Genomic DNA, 24,307 nt, shown 5'->3' with positions numbered 1-24,307 from the left:
TACAGACGTGAGCCACCTGTAATCCCTCCCAGCCAACACTGGATTGTTTTGAAGCAAATTCCAGACATCATATTATCTGTAAATATTTCAGAAGGTAAGGACTCATAGGCATGATATATTTTCAATTACATTTAATTGAAAAAAATTTCAGTGAATTATAACATACACAAATCATAAGTATACAGCTTGATTAATTTTCAAAATTGAACACACTAGTGTCACTAGCGAGAAACTGAACATTACCAATGCCATAGACGCTTTCCTCATGTCCACTTCAAATCATATTCCCATCTCCTAAAGGCAACTACTGTTCTGACTTCCAGCTTTGTCACTTTTTGAACTTGATATTTATGGAATCATACAGTGTACTTTTTGAGTCTGGTTTCTTGCACTTAACATTTTGTTTGAGAGATTTATTTACACTGCTGTATAGTTGTAGATTGTTCATTCTCAATGCTACTGTATGACTATACCACAATTTATTTATCTGTTCAATTGTAGAAAGCATTTAGAGTGTTGCTAGTGTTTGGATATTGTGAATAGTCATTTTTTCCATTTTGGCAGTTTTAAATGAAAGGTTTATATAAAATTACTTTATTCCTGCATCTTCTCTATTGTTTCTTCCTTATATATCCCCCTTTCCCTGCTACTTGACAAGATTTGGCTTTCCTTTCAAAGGTCTTTTTTGTGGTCTTCGTCTAGTGTTAGCCCAGTGACAAACCACCTTGCTGGAGTAAATGCCCACATGGACAGTGGTGCTGTTAGCCTTTTCCTGCTGCACCCATTCAATGTAAATGACGTATTTTTTCCTGTGAACCTGGACTACATTGCCAGTTTGCTGAACTTTATAGTGTTCTTGCACAATCTGAACTTCATCATCCTTTCACATAGGCATGGATCTAACATTGTACTTCAGATCCAGCTCTTTGGAAAGAGGTGAAGACATAATCTTCCTGCAAATGTGGGAAGGTGCATTGAAATGCTTCTTACAGTTCTGTTTCAGTCAGAAGTCCCAAAGGGATTGGACTTCATTTTGGCTGCTTCCGCTTCGGCGATGGCTGCAAAAGGGGAGAACTGAATAGTCTTAAATTCTTTTATTAATCTTATAGAAGAGGGAAAGGTGGCTTAAGAGAGATTAAGTGATTTGCTAAACTCACTCAGGTAATAAATAAGGGAGTCTGGACTTAAACTAGCTTTACCCTACTCCAGAATCAAATATCTTAATGTCTGTATTTTTAAGAAGTCCATTTTTCAGAGTTAAGTATATATATAGTGTGTGTATATATATATAGTGTGTATATATATATAGTGTGTGTATATATATATACGGTGTGTATATATATATATACAGTGTGTGTATATATATACTGTGTAAATATATATATATATATACCGTGTGTGTATATATATATATATACTGTGTGTGTGTGTGTGTGTGTGTATATATATATATATATATATATATAGTGTGTGTATATACAAACCTATATACTTTGTGGAGAAAATGCATTATTCTTTGTGGTTCTATGCCCAATCACTGGCTTTCTGATTCTGTATCTGTTTCTTAAAGAGTAAATGTCCTAACCCCTTTTAAGAAATTGTTAAAAGTCATCCATTACAACTAAGAATTGAGTGTTGAGCAAGAGTAGGTCATGACTCTGGCACAGGAAAGGAAGCAGGAAATAGTCTCAGGAGAAGGTTATCTGATCCTATTGAAAAGTAGGATGCTTGTGATCTGTAAGTGTCTGTAGAATATGGTCCTGAAATAACTTTCAGGATTAGACATGTTCTGGTAGGCTTGTCCTCCAGAGGTTGGCTTACAGGGTGTCAAAGAAACAACGACTTTTAGGCTTAAGTTCTAATAACCCACTTTCAAGCACACAAGTAGAGAAATGAGAATTTTAATGTCTAATACATGCATATAAGTGCTTAATTTATGGCAAAAGCAAAAATATTATCTTATCAGTTTATTTAAAACCTAGTCTTTCTCTTTCCTGAAGCAGCTGGAAAAATAAATAATTTAATATTTTACGAATATTTGTAGGTGTGACAGTGCTTATTGTCAGGACAAGTATCTATTTTATAATGAATATATGTATACATTATTATAACAGTGTTAGTGCTGTTTCTTTTAAGGTTTTATAAAATCTAAATAGAAGAATAGGTAGATTAATTGAAAATGCAAGTATTTTCAAATTGTGAAAGCTGATTATGTCAAGTGTAATATATTATGTTGATGCCAAAGAACTTACTAATGTATGATTTCCCCGACATTGTTTTTTATTTTTTCTTGTTGTTGGTTACAACTTTGAGAACACATAGCTCCAAAACATTTTTAAATTGCTTATCAAATCAAATCATAGACCAAAAGTATATTTTTAGAATGTAATTTTAGAATTTCATTAAGCATTAAACTCATTCATCATAAAACATCATGCATTGCTTGTTTTAGAAACAATACTGAACAGCTCATATCCTTTGCTTAAAAATAGACTTTTTCTTAAAGCAATTATCTTCTTTTCAGTCCAATTTGTTTCTTTTCTGGTATTCAACAGGACTTCAGTTCCAACGAGTTTTTATTTTACTATGCTAATCATGAAATGATCCCATCTTTTTTTCCTATCTGCCTCCAAAGCTGTTGGATTTTAAATGTATTTTTTGGTCAAAAGTATATATATTCAGGGATAGTGAAGTTCATATGCCGTAACCCTCAGTGATTGATAAGAACAGGCTACTGTGACTATTGTATGTAAGAGGCAGCTAAGTAGTTAAGAACACAAATTTTTGGAACCAGATTTACTAGTTCAAATTCTGGTCCTGCTATTTACCAACTAACATGCGACCTTGGCCAACTTATTAACATCTCTGTGCATCAATTTCTTGCCTGTAAAATGTGAGATAATAATAATACCCACCTCATAAAGTTATTGTGAGAATCAATTTGGTTAATATATGTTAAGCCCTTAGAACTCTGTGTCTGGCTAATGGTAAGTTTTGCATAGATATTTTTATTATTATCCTGAGATCTATTACTTTCCTTTGAAATTTTAACAAATTCACTTTTGGGGACCAAGGCGGTCAGATCACTTGAGGTCAGGAGTTCGAGACCAGCCTGGCCAACATGGTGAAACCCCGCCTCTGCTAAAAATACCAAAAATAAAATACAATTAGCCGGGCATGGTGGCACATGCCTGTGGTCCCAGCTACTCAGGAGGCAGAGGCAAGAGAATTGCTTGAACCTGGGAGGCGGAGTTGCAGTGAACTGAGATCATGCCATTGCACTCCAACCTGGGCGACAGAGTGAGTGAAACTGTCTCAAACAATAACAACAACAACAAAAATTTAACAAATTCAAAATAATTAATTCACAATCAAATAATTTCTTTCTACAAGTTTTTTATATGTATCTAATGATGACCAATTCTGTCCAGAGAGCCTGGAAGCATTTTCTGTATGCTCTATAGTTTTCTTTATCTTTTCTTTAATCTTTTATATGTTCATTTGCTCATTCAGTCTTTCTTATTTATTGAACACTTACTATGGTGCTTAGGTAGCCAGAAAAAAACAAACTGAAAAATTCTCTGGTACCAGTGAGCTTATATTCATCATCTCAGAGTCAGGCAATAAATGTTAACAGAGCATGTTTGATTGAAAACTTGCCTCATGCCACCCACCCACTATCCCCAAATTATTAAAGTAAATATTGTTTTGAAGCAAATGTCTATTTTTCTCTTCACTGGTATATTAAAGAACTTAATTAACCTATTAAATAACTTAATAACTTATTTTTGCTTTTAAAAATCACTATGCTTATTTAAGTGAACAAGGTGGGAAAATTTGGTTTTAGAAATGGGTGTAGAGATAATGGGTCAATGCTCTTATTTAATTTATTTGCCTTTCCCCCCACCCCCCAATAGCATTAATCTATCTTCTTATTGAAAAGTTTCCTTTGGGAGGCCAAAGTGGGCGGATCACAAGGTCAGGAGATTGAGACCATCCTGGCTAACACCGTGAAACTAAAAATACAAAAAAAATTAGCCGTGCGAGGTGGCGGGCGCCTGTAGTCCCACCTACTCGGGTGGCTGAGGCAGGAGAATGGCGTGAAGCCGGGAGGCGGAGCCTGCGGTGAGCCGAGATCACGCCTCTGCACTCCACCCTGGGGGACACAGCGAGACTCCATCTCAAAAAAAAAAAAAAGTTTCATCATGACTCATCCTTGAAGTTGGGATATTCGGTTTTACTTGTAAATTTATCAGAGGTTCTCAGAATGCTCACAGGGCTGTGGGAAAGGATGCAGCTGAACAGTAATATATTAACAGTATGTGTTGAAACAGCAGTTCCTTGTTGACTGTATACAAAACACAAATTTCTAATAGTTCTTAGCAGCACCACTTCCTCTGCAGATTATGTCGGAAATGCTTTAGTCTGAATAATCATTCCCAGGGGGAAAAGCCTTCAAAATAAATTTACTTTATTGCCTGTGTGTGTGTGAGTGTGTGTGTTAGAGAGAGACAGAGTCTGATTATTGTAGAATACTGAGTCAGTCATGCACATATGCCTAGTACAATTAAAGAACATAATTTGATGATAGCAACAATATCTAATTATATGAATTATTCTGTATGCTGTGGCTTGTCACCACATTGTTTAAAAATAAACTAATAGCAACAATAGACAGCTAATCCAAAGGTTAAGGAATACAATGGTAAGGGAATAGGTTTTCATAAAACAAAACAAAACTGAAAACTTTAATTATCTGGATAGTTGTGGAAGAAATAAATCTATCATCCTTTTTTGGCCATAAGGGCAAAGTGGGTTTTTCCCCTCAGTTATCTCGACATTTGGCTACCACTCTTCTTTGCCTCATTTTGGTCTGGAGATATCTGTAAAGTGAACTCTTAGTAGGGGTGAAATAATATATCCTCAAAGTTATTTTTAGTGGATTTTAACCTGGAGCTGTTGCATTTGGTGTGTGTGAGGGGAAGCATATATATTTTTCAAACAGTAATTTACCCACATCTCACCCCGACCCCCCATGTTTTTTTGGAGACACGGTCATGTTGCCCAGGCTGGAGTGCAGTGGCACAATCATGGCTCACGGCACCCATGACCTTCTGGCCCCAAGCCATCATCTCACTTCAGCTCCCCAAGAAGCTGGGACTACAGGCATGTGCTACCATGGTCAGCTAATTTTTTTGTAGAGACAGGGTTTTGCTGTGTTGCCCACGCAGGCCTTGAACTCCTGTCGTCGAGTGATCCTTCCACTTCAGCTTCCCAAAGTGCTGGTGTTAGCTGCTGTGCCCAGCCCCTTTGTAATTTTTTAAAAGTTCTGATGATTCTGAATTATCTCATACTTCATTTATATACTTTCTACCTCTATTAGAACCCACTTTTGGGGACTGTGAATAGATTAAGTTTCTAAAAGATCCATTAGCTCGAGAAGAGTCAGTTAATTTCACGTGAGAGCTCTTTCATCTTAATAGAAGTCTCTCTTTTTTTTTAAATCAAGGTTGGCTCAGACTCAGAAAGACTGAGTCTGAACAAATGCAATTTTACATGTGTATGGTAGTAAGTACATTAAAGGGACAGGGTGCATGCTGTCAGTGTGGTGTTTGGAATGAGAAGAACTGAGATGTTTTTGAATGGCTTGAGCAGGAGAGGGTCATTTCTTTAAAAAGAAGGACATACACACACTCCTGATTGAAGTGGCAAACTTTCTCAGAGACATAGGGTTACCCACCACATAAGCTACTTACTGCAAGTATGCAACTCTTAAAATATTACATCCACACCTTTACATATGCCCTTGGTTCATCTTCAGTTTGCATGTCAAAAAGAGGGTATCTTTAATCTGATAAATTGATCTCAGGAAGAAGGTCAACCTTTATAACGGTATTGGTGAGATTTTTATCAGGGCCATATTCTAGTTTGTTAATCAATAATGGTTCTCTCTCTCTCTCTCTCTCTCTCTCTCTCTCTCTGTGTGTGTCTGTGTGTGTGTGTGTGTGTATGTGTGTGGTGTGTGTGTCTCCCTTCCTACTTTACCTGTGGCCAAAAGGACCTCCTTCAGTTTCCCTTAGTATTAATTTCACATATGTAATTAGTAAAACAGTCCCCAAAACTAGTTAATTAAACAATTTTTAAAAAGCTTCAATTTCAGCAGATTCATACCGTTTTATTATGTAGGATGAAGCACATAAAGTATCTTGAGACATTCTTCATGTTGTAGAGACTTGAGGGTTAATGATGAGGCAAGCCTGTCAACAACCAGAGGTATCTCATGTCCTGGATTTCCTGGAGTGTTTACCGTGTGTTACTTTGAATGAATGACCTGAGTGAGGATGCTAAGATTTTCCTTCTTAATGTTACTCCTTTCAAAATCATAATGTTATAGACATTCCTTTATGGTAATATTATTTTAATAACATTCAGGTACATAGCTGGACAAAAGTTTGATATGACTAGGTAAGTGATCTAGCTATAAATGAAACATACCAGTGTCAAAAGCTGTTTGGAAGTGATCTTGTACTCATTTTCACAACCAACAGTTGTGATACACTTTTTTAAAACCTCCATTTATGCAGAAGTGATACACTTTTAAAAAGCATTTTTTATTTCAGAACATTTACCTGAGAGAGCCTAATTGAGAAGAATATTGCATTAGTAAATTGCTCTGCCTAAGACAACTGCTGCTCTGTTTCTCTTCACATTTTAAAACCTAAGTCTCAAATCTCAGTCTGTAGTTAAGAGCTTCAAACAATAATTACCTCTGTGAAATGAGCAGAAGTCCTTAAAAGGGTCTGCCAGTTTTCCCGCAGTCTTTTACAGGGTGAGCAGTGCTGTATCCACTGATAACCCAGCTGCTTAGGAACTGAGTAAAGCCAGCTCCAAACTTCTCAGCTGTTGACAGGCTTGACTTGCTGAGAACACTGGTTAAATATAGCACCCGCGAGCTCAGCTCCTCAACATAGTCATTGCTCTGACAGTGTTGTGAAGGGAGCAGAAGAGGAGAAACCTAATCTCCGAACCCAACAACACCTAGCAACAGTTGAAAAAACTTTTAAACAAAAGTCTGGGTGGGAGATATACAACAACTTCCAATTTCTGCTGATCAGGATTTCAGGGAGAAGAAGCTGCTTTTCCCCCTCTCTACTCTGTTTCCTGCATGACTTCAGCTATTGGCTAGTCCTGGGAAAGAAAGTGGGAAAAGCTTTTTCCTCTGTATTCTTTTGGGCTGGATAGTTTTTGAGAACTTGAATCTGTCTTGGGCTGTGAGACAAGCCACTGGGTTCTTCAAAGGATAAACTACCTACATAGAGGACATACCTTTGGTTAAAGGAGCTGCCGTCAGGTAAGACCAAAATAAATAACTACTTACTCTCTTAAGAAATATCTGTTTCCACAAGAAGAGAGTTCTCTCCCATTCTGTTTTGTCTGTTTCCTTTGATTCTTCCTGTTCTACGATGTGATAACACATTTAGAAATTATGATAACCATTGTGAATTATTTTTAAAAAGTCAGAAACATCATCTCTTCCTCAAAATTATACCGATTACTTTTCAAACACAGATAATTTTATGGTGTTTTAGTAGACATCAAAATATTTCTCCCAAGTTAACGCTCTTCGGCAGGTAACAGAACTATGACAAAGGACAATTTCACATCTCCTTTCACAATTGGGATGGCTAAGCAATGAAAAGGGTATCTCCCCTAGAAGTAAAATAACTTTCATTTACTGAAACTAGCTAAGCAGCTTGTGTGGTAAATGAGAGGAAAGTCCCGCATGGTGTTTGTATTGCTGTACTTTTTAAACCTGCTGTTGTATGTGTCTCCTTTTGCCTAATTCTCTGATTACACTGGTACACCTTGTGCTGGTTCTGACCTCGTTACACTAGAGTCACCCCAAATGCTTCTGACTGGGCATAAAATATGCCTGGTATTAAATCACTACTCTTGAAGTTGTTGAATATAACTACTCAAGATAATGATATTTGTGTACTTTTAAAAAATAAATCAATGCTTGTATTTAGATATAACAGATTCTATTTTTAAAAACTTAATTAGAAAACATTTTCTGTTAAGTTGCATGTGTGTGTGTATGAATGTGTTTACTACAGCGTGAAGGAAATCCTCCTTTCATCTGATGGCATCTTGTCTCCCCTTCCATGAGTTGCCATGCAATTTTATCAGAATTGCTTATAGTAACCAGTTTCATGTTGAATATGACAACTTATGTTTGTACATTGTTGATATAGTTAGTATTGACATCTGGTGGTTTGTAATTGGGGTAGATTTGCATAAAAATATTTTTCCTCTAAATGAATATGATGATTTGAATAATTTTTTAGTCTAAGGAGAATATCAAAGAAGATATAGAAGCACATTTTAATTGGAATTTTTAAAGCCTATTCTATCAATGTAAAGAAACAATTTACCCAAAACCAGTTTTGAACATATTATTTGCTGACAAATAAGAATGTATCAACCTTTTCAGAAAATGATCTTTTTTTAAGAAAAGCTAATTAAAGCCTATATAGCATATGCTCAGGAAAATGAAATAGGGCACTCATTTCAGTATGTATTATGTTTTATAATTATGATTTATGTTTTATAATTATGTTTTATATATTTATAATTATGATTATGTTTTATAATTATGATTACTTGTTTATACAGTATATAAGCAAATCACATATACAAATATGTACAAATAATAGTGCAAAATGCACTCTGGTAAGTTTACTATTAGAGACTGAAACTCCTGGTACTTTAGTAGAAATGAAATATCTTTGTCTCGAAGGAGTTTGAAAAGTCAGAACTAAATGCTTTACATTTTTCTTTTTTTTATCCTAAGAAGGGTTACATTGTTGACTTAAAAATGTATGTGTAAGGCCAAAATCTACCATTGATTCTAGGCATGTAATTTCTTTTGGAGTCAGTGGGACAGTGTGGCGATAACTAAGTGCAGCATTTGGCCCTGTGTGAAAGTCATGTTTGCTGATGAAGTGAATTTTTCAGTATCATTAATTTTCTTCATTGTTGTACATTTATTCTTGAGAATCAACAGCAACTCAGCTCAGGCTAAACCACACGGTTTCCTCCACTATATGAACAATCAGGCTGTCCACGACAACGCAGATCTGTTCTCCTATTCACTCAAGTTCATAGTTCTGTGACATTTTGGAACTGTCCCTTTCCCCTTTACCATAAAAGTTGTTAGATTCCATTGCCGTGTCTTCCACCACACTAATGCCTGTTTTCTTCACCTAGTTTGGATTATAACAATGCTGCTCCCTCCTACCCGTTGTTGCCATCCAAATCATCTTGCCCATGACCACGAGATTGGTTTTACTAAAGCATTGCTATGTTTGTCTATCTACTCTTCAGTTATCTTCTGGGACTTCTAGTTGCTGCCAAACACCTAGGCTGGGTATTTTGAAAAACTTCCATCATCTGGCACCTACTTAACTTTTCCAGTCTCACTACCATGACTCAACAACAAGGTCCCTCTGCTTCAGGTATTGCAGATTATAGGCCATTCTCCAAACACATACTCAGTGAACATTTCAATACCCCAGCTTTGCCCCAGCTTTTATTCTCCCTGCCTGGAAGACATTTACTCTCTGGTCCTGTAGAAACTTTGCCTACTCTTAAGACCCAGATCAGGGTCTTCCACTTTCACAATGATATTCTGGATCATACATTTTAGAAGTGATTCTTTCTAAGTTTAGACAGCTTGGTGCTCTGTTAGAATTAGAGTGCTTTTAAGTAGGGTTTGCCTCTTTATATTCAGAACAATTTTATGACGTCTATTAGGTGCAACGCAGTATCCTAAACATCACTTGGCTTTGGAGCTTCTCAGCTGCAGGCACATTGTGGATGTTCCATTCACATTTGTAGCTGTAGATATCTGATGATAAGTACATGAGAAAGTATGGATAAGTATAGAATCAAGAAAAGCAACTGTAAGTTAATAGTTTTTTACTTCAGAAATTTCTCAAGGAAAATCTTCATGGTTTTACCATGTACAGAAAAATTACAAACACTTTTAACTACACTCATGTACCTGATTGTGGAAATGATGTTGTATCTCTCAGGAATAAAATAGAAAGGGGAAATATGACAGGACTGTGTATGTATATATGCATGCACACATGCACACACACACACACACATACACGCACACACACACAAATCCTGTGTATCTACCTAGACCTCTAAATACTGTAACTTATATACTTTTGTTATCTTTTGGTGCCAGATTCTACTTATAGTTACTTTTGGTACAATTCATTTAAATCATGGCTCTTATTTGTGGATCGTGAATTAGAATCTGGCTTTGAACAAGAAAACATTTAAATACGTTATGATCCTTTTTCTGTTCTTTTTCTCTTGATATTTTGAAAAAGGCGTTTTTCAGTATTTAATTGCTCGTGAAAACTGTAGCCTTACTGGGTGAGATAAAGCAGGAATCATACTTTCAAAGCAATTTGTTCTGTATTCAACAAAAGAAAAACATTCTCTTAGTATTTATGTTTTAAGATGGTCAAAGTGATGAAACTTACTCTTTTAAGCGGATATTCAGTAAGAAACCCTATGGAATTTTCCAATGAAATTTGTGAAATATTTAATATGTTCATTAAGCACCGGTTTCCTTGTGGTTATAATTTTTACTTATTGTTTAGAAGTGAAACTTTGGGGTTTACACAGTCTAAATAATGCTACCTGTGTTTTCCTTTTTTGGCAGGTGAGCATTTTTTCATAAAACATATGCCTTAAGATACAAGATTTTACAGAGTTTGTTTAATTCACATTTTCATTCATTTGTCTAATCTTCCTTCTTTAAACTCGTGAGTTTTAGAAAGGTAGCACTAGGAGAAATGAGGGGGCAAGCTCGTGTTGAGATTTATTTCAACAGAAAGGTTTAAGAGAAAAAAGATTGGTAACAATTTATTAGAAAAATGACATCTAAAAGCCTGCAGTATAAATTTGTTTTTACATTATTTTTAATATATATAGCAATAAATAGAAAGAAGATAAGCTAATAAAAATACATTTTGTTTCTTTAAATCTGAGTTGAAGATATAACCAGAAGATGTTCATGGAAGAAGAGTCAGAAAAGGTTAGTAGCATGACTAAGTCAGTCAGATAGCCTGGATTCAGATTTCAGCTCAAGGTGACCTTAGGCAAATTAATCTCTGTGTCTCAGTTTCTTCATCTGTAAAATGAGGGTAATAATGCTATTTCCTTATGAAGTTTTTTTGAACATTAAATGACTTATAAAATCTATAGTTTATAATTTATTCTTCAATAAATTTGAGCTAGTATGGCTTTATTACACCTTAAATATAGTTATTTGCTTACTTTAATCTTTGTTGCATACAAAATTCTTGGATGCGGATAGTTTGTGATCTCAACTTCACAGATTATAGGAAGGGCAGGAGAATGTATTATTTAAGTCTGGAATCCTGCTTGGGACATACTTTGCTGCTGGGTGCTCTAAGCAGACACAATTTGAACAGCAGCCAATAATTTAGTATGGAATTTATGTTTCAAACTCTCCCTTATCACTCAGCAGTCTGCTGTCTTATAGAACCATTACTAAAAAGCCTAAGAAATCACCCACAGCACAGACTGTTCTATGGTTTCTATATTTGCACTCGGAGATAAAGTGTGTTTATACACAGTGCTTGGGTGTCTGTTTTACAGCCGACTACACTGGGTAATGTACAACAATGAAGACTTCCTTCTCCATGCAAGAACACATTATTAAATTTATCATTCTTTATTTCTTTCCTTAGATGATTTGTTTTGTTTTACTAACCTAGTAACAGATAAAAATGAAAAGACCAAAAAAGGTCATCTTAAGCTAACTTTAATTTTACTAAATGGAAATGAATTCTTGCGATTCATTGCCCTTAATCCTATTCATTCTTCTTAAATATGAAAAGAAAAGTACATTCCAAGACAAACAAAAAGTGTTATCTCATAAGATGTGTGTGTATGTGTATTCTGCTTAATATTCTGTATACTTAACAAAAATATATAAAGCACCCTTATAAGCAGGGAAGTTTCTTAGCAGCTTTAGTGGCAACAAACCTTATGCAGGACATAAATGGTTTAAATCTGTCAATTTTACTTTATTTTTCCCAATTGAAAGGATAAGTCTCTAAAAGATGAGGCAAAACAAATTTTAAAACTGTCATTCTCTAATGAAAACTTTGTGTGGAAAGAAAGAAACAAAGGAAGGTAGGAAGGAAAAGTAAAACAAAGAAAGAAAAGAAGGAAATAACTTTTCCTGGCTTTGCAGAATGAATACATTACAGTGATACCAGGGCAAAAATATAGAAACCTCAGGAAAGTATATTGGATTGTGTTTTTCTTTTTTCTTAAATGGTCAGTCTATGTTTTAGCTAATGAGAGAAGGGAAAAGGCTACAGGCAGAATATAGCTATCTCTGGTAGTAGCTGAGGCAGTTTAATTTCAAAGACCAGGCAGCCCGTTGTGGAAGAATTTAGAATAAGGAAAGTCATACATGAATTGAGCAGTTTTAGCTGGCTGTTAACCAGCTGATTGCAGAACTTGAGAAACTCCCAGCACAGAAGTGAAGGAATACAGCTTAAACCAGCATCCCCCTGCTGCTCTGTCTCTGAGGGCTTTGTTTAAGCCACAGCAACACTGAGACATCAAAGGAAGGTTTGGGTTTTTTCCCATTTTTGAGACGTGGTGTCAACGTGCATAATATTGGGTGATTTATGTGTTTCTGAGGCCTGTGAAAGACAAACTAAAAAGAATTTTTAAAGCTAATGCAGAAATTATCTCGAGTGATCTGATTTTAATTGAGCCCTTAAAGTTTAAGGATTTTTCTGTTTTTATTTGCTTGCCTAAATGCTGTTGCCTACCTCCTTTACCAAAACATTGAGGAGACGATGATTGTTGCTTCACTGACCAAGGACCCTATAAGTCTGCCCTTGAAAATAGTCTTTTTTGATCTTGTAAAAACTGTAATTGCAATCTTCCCAAGTTACTTTAAAGAAATGAATTATCTGCTTCTTATCTTTGTAAGGAAAAGTTGTAAGAAAGGTATGAAATGGACACATCAGAGTTGGCCAAATGCATTCTTTAAAAAATAATTTGTTGAAGATTTCAGGCCAAAAGAAGATCTGACTGAAAACAATAGACTGCTGGCACCACCAAGACAATGGAGTTACTGCCAACTTGCCCTTGTTTATCTAAAAGATTTATGCAAAAATTAGGTTTTCACACATGCACGCGCACACACACACACACACACACACAAGTCATAGATGACACAATAATGGGAATAAATGAACATTCTTTTTCTTTCATATACTTATGTCTTAAGTAACTCATTTTAGGCCTTGCCTCTTTGACCATAGTACCAAGCACAACAGGAAAGGAAGAGGCATTGCTGAGTTAATAATGCTATTTCAGTGTGGCAGCCTAAGTGCACATGAGGAAATGATGCCCTGCGCCTGTATTTGGAGCCCTGTAGTTACTGTGACGACAGCACACACTAATGGAAAACAAAGAGGGTCTGCTCATCAGGGCAAGCCAGGAAGAGTTTTGCCAGCTCAGATTTTTCCTAATTATTCTATAGGTCTTGAAATGTGACACTGGAGGTATTCAAGGCTCTTTGTGTTTCATTAACTGTTTAGTAAGGGACACATGCTCGAAGAGCAGCCTGGTATTTGGATCAGGGAGTGGCCTTACATATAAGCTTAACTTTCACATGCTGTGTTGATAGATATCATCTTCTGGTTTGAATACCACCAAACCAACTGGTTTGGCCATAGCCTGTTGTTCGTTCTGGTCTTTAAGGAAGTCAGCTGCATTGGTCGAGTTCACTTCTCAGGGCCCCTCAACTTTTGATAAGACATCCCCAACTTCTACATTCTGCTCATTCCATAAATAATAATAATAATGGCTACATATAACATATATTATCTATATAATATACAACATATACAGTACATTTACTATATAAAATGATAGGAATAACTAGCATATACTTGAGAATATTACTATGTGCCAGGAATTGTGCCAAGCATTTTACATGGATGATTTTATTTGCTTCTCATAACAACCCTATGAGGTACTATTTTTATCACTATTTTACAGATTAGGAAAATGAGGTTATAAATGTTAAATAACTTACCCAGTAGTAGATTTAAAATCCAAATCCAGGCAATTTAATCTTATCTATTCTATAGTTTCAACCACTTTTTAAAAGTCGGCAGTTGTTTATGGAACACCTCCACCTAGATGACTATGAGATGTTTTAATGAAACGTGTAGAATGTGACACTGCAAGGTAACAGCTGCCCCTATAGTATTAAAAGATTCACAAAGTGCAAAGAATAAAGAGATTTAGGGTCAGAAAGCTAACAGAGGCTCTTTTCCAGGATCCCAAAGTGGAATCAGAAGCTTCAATGGCCAGTAGAGTTGGGCCACCCTGGATGAGCTAGGCCTGGGGCACTGAGATGCAGAAGCAATTCTTCCAGTTATTGATGGGGCAATGTGGTTCTTGGTTTCTACACTGCTGGGTTGATTCCCAAGAAGAGGATGCCGTGGAGCATTTGATTTTGTACCACCTCCTTTGACACTGTTGGGGCTTTTGTCTGCTGTTGCTCGTATTGACAACTCAGAGCCCCACCTTCTATTGTAAACTTTGAATGTGCTGCCAGTCTCTGCCTTGGTCATAAACATTTAGTTTGTGAAGTGGGTTCAAGAGGGAGTTCTATGAAATACTTATCCCCGTTGTTGGTAGCAATACTTCTTCAAGAAACCTTTGGTGGAGTGTGTGTGTGTGTGTGTGTGTGTGTGTTTTGGTCAGGAGGCCGTGAGGAAGGCGGTAGAAGGTGCTCCACTTAAACGCTTGTTATTGGTTCCAAATGACTTTGTTTTGGTAGTGAGTTGCTATTCTGGCAGCATGATGTTCCTTCAAAAAAATAAAATAAAACAGAGAGCTTGCTGTAGTTGAAGAAAAATTACCTGACGCTTTTCAGCCATTTTGCTACTATGGATCAGAGGCATATTTTATTGGATATTTTATTTAATTCTTTTATCTTTATTTGCCTGCATGATGTCCAAATATCTGACTATTTGGAAATAATTGAAACTTTTGAGTTTCTATTTGCATTTCTGGCATTTAACTTTCAGATTGTCTGAAGTAAAAGGAGAGCAATTCTAATACAACTTTGATGGAGCAGATAATGCTTTGCTTTCTCTTATGCCAGTGGCCAGAAAGACTCCACTTTTCCAGGGTATCACATATCCCAGGTAGTGGGATTGAATATCCCAGGAAGGTGAATGTTTTATATTGAATGAAATATAACAGAATAAATCTCTACCTTCTAAGAAATTCTATTCTAATAATTGAAACAGTAACTTGTCACAACTATACTAGCACACCCCAACTCCCCCTCCCCAAATACACTACATTCATTATTGGTTAATAGCACAGGACTTGTACTGCTACTCACCTGACAGGCTAAACATCTTCCTGAAGCAAATATACTGTTTGTTGTGTGATACAGACCTGTTTAATCCAAGTCAATGAAAAAGAAGTAAAGGCAGAGATGTATTACATTTCACGAAGGCTGTCTGTTTTCTTGACATAACATCTCTTGATTTCTTTGCAATAAACTCAGTTTTCCTTTTTTCTTCTCCTGTCTTTATGTAAAAAGGTGTAATAGTGTCAAAGGAGAAAAAGAACTGTAATTTTTTTTTCACCCACCCAGTGAAAGAGTATTAGTGTTCTATTCTTTGGAGACAAAGAGTTTGACTGGTTGGCCTCTAGTAGTATTTTTTTTCCTCATTCAATTATTCTAAATTTCTTTTGGTACACAACAGCGATAATTTCCACATTAGTCTTTAGCTAATTTTTAAGATATTAACAGCTTATCATATTCATTCAAGAATTATCTAAGACTTCTGTAAGATTTCCTAATTCTCTTTGCACATCTGCCCCTAGTCTGATTGTGAGCAGGCACAGGACCTTGAGTACCACGATGTCAATGATTACATGGCTTTGGTCCTGGGGACAGCTATACCTTACAGGAAACCAAAAGGAGTGGAAACCTCTAGACTCTGACCTCACTTGAAACCATCAGATTATCTAGTACTGTGGCTCTCAACACTCTCTGTGTGTCAAACTCACCTGGGGTGCTTTAAAAATGCAGATGCCTGGGCTATGCCCCCACAGGTTCTGATTTAAATTGGCCTGAGAGGGTGCCCAAGTATTGGTCTATTTTGTAAGCTTTTGTGTGATTTTAATTTGCATCCAATATTGAAAACCTGTTATCACAATCATTTTAAAGACAGTACTTTAAAAGTACTTTAAAAGATAGTACTTTAAAATGATGAGTGCCACCTCATCATTTTAAAGAAGATAGTACTAGAATGAGAAGTCACTCAGCTCAAGTTACAAAACCCTCCGCAGGTAGAATTGAGTATGCAACTGTGGTTACTTAACCCTTGGTAGTGGGTACTTTCTACACCTTGCAGTGGCTGTGTTCCTGTCTCAAGAGAACTGACACTCGGGATCGTTGCCTGGCTTACTTTTAAGATCTTGACTTAAGGATTTTTGATTACTTTCTGGGTCCATTTCTATGACCGCACCTCAGTTCTGTACAAGAGTCACATAGATGGAAAAAGAAGTAAAGTAAGGACCAGAACTTAAAGTCCCCTGAGCCCCAGCCTATTGCTTTTTTCTATCACACAATCATAATAAACAATAAAGTAGCTAATATTTAATGAATGCTTTCTGTATGTTAGGCACTAACAGTTTCATAAGGCAGATACACATATACTATATATTTTACAGACAAGGAGGCTGAGGGAATTGTTCATCTCCCCCCAGCCCCCAGCAAGCAGGTGGCAAGTCTGGGATGAGTCCAGGCAATTGGACTCCCCAGCCTGTGCTTGTAAGCTCTTAATCACTTTGCTATTCTGGAGCCCACTCTGAAAATGTAAGGTGTTGAATGGCAGCTGCTCCCTCATTTCAGCATCAGGGGTCTTGTTGCAGCTGGTTATGGTGCCCTTAGTTCCTGCTAACTGGGCTTTCTGTTTGACTAGAGATTGGGTCCTTGCCTTCTCCTCTATTTTCCCAATGACTGGCCCAATTGGAGGCAACCTATTCTCCTCAAGATTTTGCTATGATGCTCTATTTCCCCTAGTGACTTTGTTTCTTATTTCCTGTCTTTCCTTTCTCTTGGGGACCAATATGATATTTTATGCCTTACTTTTGGGCACATGTACTTTACCCCAGACATTCTGAACACAAATTCTACTCTCCTGTTTGGATCCTTGACTTTTCCCCTAGTCTTGTGAGTTTGGCTGGGTTCCCCATTTTTCCTGGGATTCCTCTGTCTGGACTTTTATACCTCCCCCTATCTTCTCTCACAATACCAGCAACAACAGGAAAGGATTAATCACTTTGCTTTCCTATACAGCAGGTGCACTGGAAACAAGCTGATCTGTCCTGTGAAACTGACAGGTCAGTGTGTTAATGTACTCTGAAGAACTTTTAAAATCTACATTTTTAGGTAGCATGTATGGAATTAATTTTCTGATTGATTCTGTAGGTTTGAAATTCTACGGAACAGGCTCCTTTACACCTAGAGAAAAATGTATGTGTGTTGTCTGGTAAAATGAATCTTACTAAGATGAAAATCACCAATAGCAAATACTGTAGCACAGATTTTTTTTTCTGCAATAGAAAGCAAACAAAAAGTGAAGGATTCTTATAATTATTCTGTGACACATATTTACATGTAAATTCAAAAATTCAACCTGATAAATAAATTCTGTTATGACTTGGCATTGTTTTTAGAATCACCTTGAACCAAACAAACACTCAATAACTGTTTGTTAAATTGAATTCATTAAATGTCATGAAATTGAGAAAGTAAATATTAATGATCAGTTTCCATTGATTGAAGTGAACATAATGTTTCCTTGATAAACATGGCAGTAACAGTTGGTGACCATTGATGATTATTTCTCTGCTTCTCAGTTTTCTCTAAACCTTTATGGTCATGTATTGCTTTTCTAACAATATTAATTAAAAATAAACAAATGTTTTAAATGTTCACTAGAGTATCACAGAATAACCAATTCATAACTAAGTGGGAGCTGGACTTAGTAGCTCTAATTAGCATCATGCATACATATTTCCATTAACAGACTAGAATTCTTACTTTAAAATACAGTGGCATAGACATAACTATTGACAAAAGTCTAATTGCAGCTACTAACCCAAAACCACAACCAGGCTGTAGTTCATTAGCTGGAAACGCTCCCATCCTTGGAAATCTATTTTGGAGTTAGGATTGCTCCACTCCTCTACAAGTGGTAAAGCAACAGCTGCCATTTAATTAATGTTTCTGCTGACAGTTCCAGCTGATGAATACCATTGAATTTCCCTATTACCATCAATACTATCTACATTACTCCAAAAGGATATATTGAGTATAATTGCTTGATTTTGTCTTATTTCACCTTATTTCTTTCTCGCATCACTTCTTCCAAATTCCAATGATGACGTTATTTACATCATCATTCACATCTTCCAGGGAATAAAGTCCCAGTGGGACGCATGTGTTCCTGGTGATGTATTGTGATGGAATCTCACCAAAATGAGCACGTGAAATGCTGAGCTCAGAGAAGAGGACAAGGGGGAAAACCAGATGAAAGTGGCCTGTGGTTTTTCAGAAAGTGAAGAATTTTGTCCTTTTGAGAGAAAGATTAGGGAAAAAAACAGAGGTCTTGTTTTTCTACATAGTATTAGCGAAAGATTAAAATCATCCAATTTGAACTATATTTGGGTTATATTATTATTTCAGTTTCTCTTTCCAGACACTTTTTCATGGGAGTTGAATTTCAACAGAGCTCTCACTATTATTGTGTTAGAATTTAGAAGGATTTGGTCTGTGTGAAAGCACATGATTATACAGTGAGCTCCACTCAGTCTGCTCATCTTAAAGAATGTGTCCTGGGGCTCAATCAGGCAAGGCCCATGTTTTGTAGCTAAAAGAGGGGTTGGATTGATGCTGAACTGAGAGAACATAGGATCTAAATGGTGTGGCATCAGATGGTAGAGTGGTTCAAGCTAGCAGCTGGGATCTGAAGGTCTAACATGTGGTTATGGGGTATTCTGGCAGGTGGATAGAGGATGCCTGCATTCTGACACAGGCAGGGAGTCAGTCCACATTTGGGCAAGCTTGTCATCAGGAGCAGGAAGGAGAGCAGGGAGGTGGGAATCAGGAACAGGATAGCTGTGGAGGAGGAGCAGTCCTAGAGACTGTGAGTGAGATGCCAACATTGTCATACAATGTCAAAACAACTAAGATGATGCTAAATCCTAGTGGTGGGCTAGAGTTCTTTATGTCTCTCCCGCTTCATATTTAGTAAGAATAATTTACTCAGTCACCAAATATTTTTTGAGACTCATGTATTTCAGGCACTGAGCTAGGGATTGGGATACAATGGTGAATGTTATATTATCTCTGCTCTCTAACAGGAGTTATGGGTAAAACAATGGCAATTTCAACACCAAGTGACTAGTGGGTAAATGGTTTAGTGAGACCACAGAAGTGGGACCACTCACCTGATTTTGGATGGTCAGTGATTGATCCAGAGACAGTATAAAGTGACTCTCGCTGTGGGAAAGGGAACTGTAGAGGCCGAAAACAAGATAGGGCCTGACAAACAAGGTCTAAGGGAAAGCATCAGACATGAGTGTTATTGAAAAGCTCAAACATCTGATTTGTTACAACAAGTCTACATAGCTGTCCAAATAGTGGGGAATTAGTGAGTTGCATTCTTTCACTTACATGACAATTTTAGTTTTAAAAAATATGTAATGAAGAGGCTCTGCTATATGCATGTATGTTCATCACAGTTAAATCTTCAGTGGCCATAATGAGGCAGCCAAAGAAGCCTCTTGCAGGCTAGAAAATTCCTGACCCTCAAACCACATTGCTGAGTATTTTTTCTAAACAGTGACTACTCTCAATATGTTTAAAAACAGATGATGAATGCTTCCTATAAAAGTATTTGCTTTAGGACTTTTACAAGTTTGTGCACTTTGAAAAAATACTTATATATTCAACCCTCCACTTCAAGTGCCTAACTGCTGCTGAGGCAATAAACCTAAGTCGTAGCCAGAAAATTTTTGAAGCACATGTTGGAGAATTGCCTTACCACATATTAAAATGAATTTTGAGCCAGGAGCAGTGGAGGCTGAAGGGAGAGTATCGATTGAGCCCAGGAGTTCATGTCTAGCCTGGGCAATAGAGTGCAACTCTGTCTCTTAAAAAAAAAAAAGAATTTTGAACCCATATTAATTAAAACACTTTGGCGGTGGTATCAGAATCAGTTCACATCAGATGAGGAGATCAAGGGAAAATAGTAGAAGGTTCAGAGAAGTATATACCTATAAAAATGGTGTACATTTTTAATACTATAGAAACGTAGTATTAAATCAATAGGGTTCAAATAACTGGAAAAATATGAAATTAAATTTCTGTTACAACTTACACTAAAATATGCATTAGATGGACCAGAAATTTAAGTCTAAAAAAATGGAGGTGAAATACTAACAAAAAAAATTAAAAACATATATAGGTGGGGAAGACAAAAAGCCAGTAAAACATAAGACTAAAACATTTGATTCCATAAAAACTGAATGAAAACTTTTACACTGAAGAAAAACCCCTTATAACCATCATGAACAAAGTTAAAATTCAAACAGCACTTTGTGACCAAAATAACCAGGAACAAATGTCCTTAATATAAGACTTTTTTTTTTTTTTTTTTGAGATACAGCTTTACTCTGTGGCCCAGGCTGGAGTGTAGTGGTACGATCTTGGCTCACTGCAACCTCTGCCTCCTGGATTCAAGCAATTCTTGTGCCTCAGCCTCACGAGGAGCTGGGATTACAGGCATGTGCCACCACGCCAGGCTAATTTTTGTATTATTAGTAGAGATTGGGTTTCACCATGTTGACCTGGCTGGTCTTGAACTCCTGACCTCAGGTGATCCACTGGCTTTGGCCTCCCAAAGTGCTGGGATTACAGGCATGAGCCACCACGCCTGGCCAAGACTCTTTTAAATGAAAGTAGAAAAAGAGACACAATAGAAAAATTGACAAATGACATAAATAATTTGGAATAAATATGTGAAAAACTATTTAACCTTACTGATAATTAAAAATTTAATTAAAAGAAGATGTATTATTTCAACAGCTACATTGACAAAGACAAAAAAATTCAATACCCAGTATAGTGAGGGTATGAGGAAGTTGACACTATATGTTGCTGGTGGGAAAACCAACTGCAAAAGTTTCCAGAAAAACAACAATATGTGGCAAAAATCCTTATAATCAGAAGAAATATAAGGATATTTCCATTTTGAGAAATAAAAAAATCTAAACACATGCAGTGCTTTTGAGAGTACATTGTTTTTTCTTCCTCCTATTGTTCTCAAATCTATTGACTTGTAAAAATTTGGCAGACCTAGAGACTCTTATATGAAAAAACAGCCAATATACTTCTTTCTCAGTTGCTTGATAGGATTTCCTAGGAGGGACCTTGTTAGAATAGGGTTGTTAAAACAAGGCTGCATAGTCCTTAAGTGTCAAGTACATCTTGATAGCAACTTATTTCCTTAGTTATGTATTATTAAAACATAACCTGATAGCCAAAGCTGACACATTTATGACTAGATCATGAGGGTGAGGGACCAAGGAGCAAGTGGAAGAAATGGGGCATTGCACCAAACAACTCTTTGCCATGGATCATTACCTAGAATAAAATTGCTCAGGCTCATTAAACTGTTTTGGTCATGAAATACTCTGAAAAAAATTGGTTTACCATAGTATTTGTAGATACTGGTAGATGCTAAAAGATAATTGACTCTAACCTCTTTTTAGGAAAGATGACAAAACTGAGACCCAGAAAGTTTAACTTACTCAAGGTCATACAGCTTATTAATTCAGATGTACGAATTTATAGACAAGCCACAGCGCTGTGGCTTATATCTTCCTAGAATCCAGAACACCACCTGTCTTGCGTTATTTCCCAAGATACCTGTTGTATAAGAGCTCATGATTTCTCTGTATCATCATGCCTCTAGCACCACCAGATGTTGGGCTTTTCAGCAGCTCACTACCCATCAATCCTGCCTGTTACTCCAGGGGATGGAGAGAGGCTGATGCTAACCTAAGCTCCAGTTACAGAGTGGTGTATGGGGTGAACGTGTCCTATGAGGGGTCCAGTGAAGGTGGTAAATAATTCTCAGCTGCTTCTCACTGCACTGACAGCAGGGTCATTTTGTGAATGGGTAGGGAGCAGCAATGTGAGTGAAATCTCACTCAAGATCTTGTGTGCTAACATTTTTCTGCTTTCTCCTGGGGAAGCCCTTTTTTGAAAGAAGCCACTCCTGAAACATTACCCCAAGTAAAGCTAAGAATGAAGCATTTTAAGCCAAGCTGATCATCTAGATTATCTTTTGCTGTTTGATCCTGCAAAGAATGTGCTGAGATGAGTAGTAGTACTGTATCACATAAGTTGTCCTTTTGTTTTCATACATTGGGCGCAAGTGAATGAAATCTCTTTACTTCTCTCATACCCACAGGTAAAGAGGAGTAAGTCCAAGCATCATATTTAATTCTGTTAATTACAATGTAAGTGTAAAATAATAGCAACAACTGCGCTCTAGTTCCAACTTCTGTTTGATGATTGTCAGACCTAGAAATCTAACAAACAGTACATTATTCAATGAATTCTTCACATTGTCCATTTGCAGCCCCCTTTTCTTTAAACAGTCTAGCCAATTATATTCTCATATCCTTGTTTCCTATTATCTCTTGTAGCCTCCTTGACATAATCACACTGTGACTTGTGGGAATTGTTTCCCCCTCTTCGCCTTTTCCTCTGGGTTCAGGCCTGGATGTGTACAAATTTTGTTCCCCTGCATCACACGAGGACGCTTTCCATTAGGCCTTGTACTCAACTTCCCATGCTTTCCTGAGCTTATTCTTTATTATATCTTATTTCCCTTTTATTCAGAATTTTTTTCTTTCTCCTTATTTTTTTAGGTATTTAAAATATTTTAAATTATTAATATTATTTTTGATGGACAAATTATAATTATATACATTTATGGGGTATAATGTGATGTTTTGATATATGTATACAATGTGGCATGATTAAATCAGGCTAATTAATATTCATCACCTATCATTTTTTATAGTGAGACATTTGAAGTTTATTCTCTTATTTTGAAATATATAATGCCTTATTATTGATTGTAGTCATTCTGCTGTGGCATAGATCTCAAAACTTATTCTTCCTGTCTACCTGAAATTCTGTACCCTTTAATCAACAACTCCCCATTCCCTCCCTCTCCCCGACTCCAAGCGTCTGGTAACCATTATTTTGCTCTCTATTTCTATGACTTAAACTTTATTAGATTCCACATATAAATGAGATCATGCAAGAATGCTTTTTCTGTTATTTCTTCTGCTTCAGTCAGTCTTAGAGCATCTTTCAACATTAATATACATGAAAGCTACACAAAATCAAGGCACTTTTATTAATGTTGTAGAAAAAGTTAGTATTCACAGGGATAATTTTTTTAACCAATAATTAACCATCGAACTCAATATGTATTATCAATTTCCAATTAAAACTAATAACCCCAATCATTCTCCAGGAAATATCCACCTTGGAGGAAGGACCTAACATTTCTTCCATATTGTTGTATAACAGAACAGAGTTCCAAGAACAAATTGACATTCAGTGAGATCAAACCAAACACTAGGGAGCAGAAAGATGGTCTGTCATGACTCTAGGTTATAACATTTGTTCTTCTATTTTGGAATTTGGTGTTATAAGGAGGAATAGTGTCTACTATGCTCAGAAACAGGGAGAACATGGTGTGAGTACAAAGGTTGTAAAGGGTGCTCAATATACTAAGAAAAGGCCAGAATCTTCATTATATAAAGTCCTCAGCTAAATTCCAGGTATTTTTCATAAGTGCATTGGAGCAACAGCTTAACTTTAAAAGAAGAGTTATAAATAGGCATGTAAAATATGCATATAGAATAGGTTGAGCAACATTTTACAAAATATTCCTGAAAAGATTCTGCATAATATTGATGTTTAATTACTTTCTTTAACTCAACTTGATTTCTTTATTAATAGTGGTTGACTTGTTTGTTCAGTTTTGTTCATACCAACTGAAGTTTACAACTGATTAAACTGAGGGTATAATCTCTT

At 36.4% G+C, this 24,307-nt stretch overlaps 1 protein-coding gene across 3 annotated transcripts in view; it reads left to right on the top strand.

Annotated features, from left to right (window-relative positions):
• The window catches only part of FILIP1 (filamin A interacting protein 1), a 239,185-nt gene that overhangs the window by 36,658 nt on the left and 178,220 nt on the right, over positions 1 to 24,307 (top strand). The window contains exon 1 of one of the 3 annotated variants that reach the window (XM_054493104.2): positions 6,977 to 7,351. The exons of the other annotated variants lie outside the window; for them this stretch is intronic. The gene's annotated coding sequence lies outside the window, so the exon portion shown is untranslated. Of the gene's footprint in view, positions 1 to 6,976; positions 7,352 to 24,307 lie in introns of those variants that run through there. 3 annotated transcript variants of the gene reach the window in all.

Source organism: Pongo pygmaeus, chromosome 5 (genome assembly GCF_028885625.2).
Source record: "Pongo pygmaeus isolate AG05252 chromosome 5, NHGRI_mPonPyg2-v2.0_pri, whole genome shotgun sequence".
NCBI lineage: Eukaryota > Metazoa > Chordata > Mammalia > Primates > Hominidae > Pongo > Pongo pygmaeus.
Note: the sequence above shows the minus strand (reverse complement) of the source record. Positions and strands in the feature narration are given on the sequence as shown.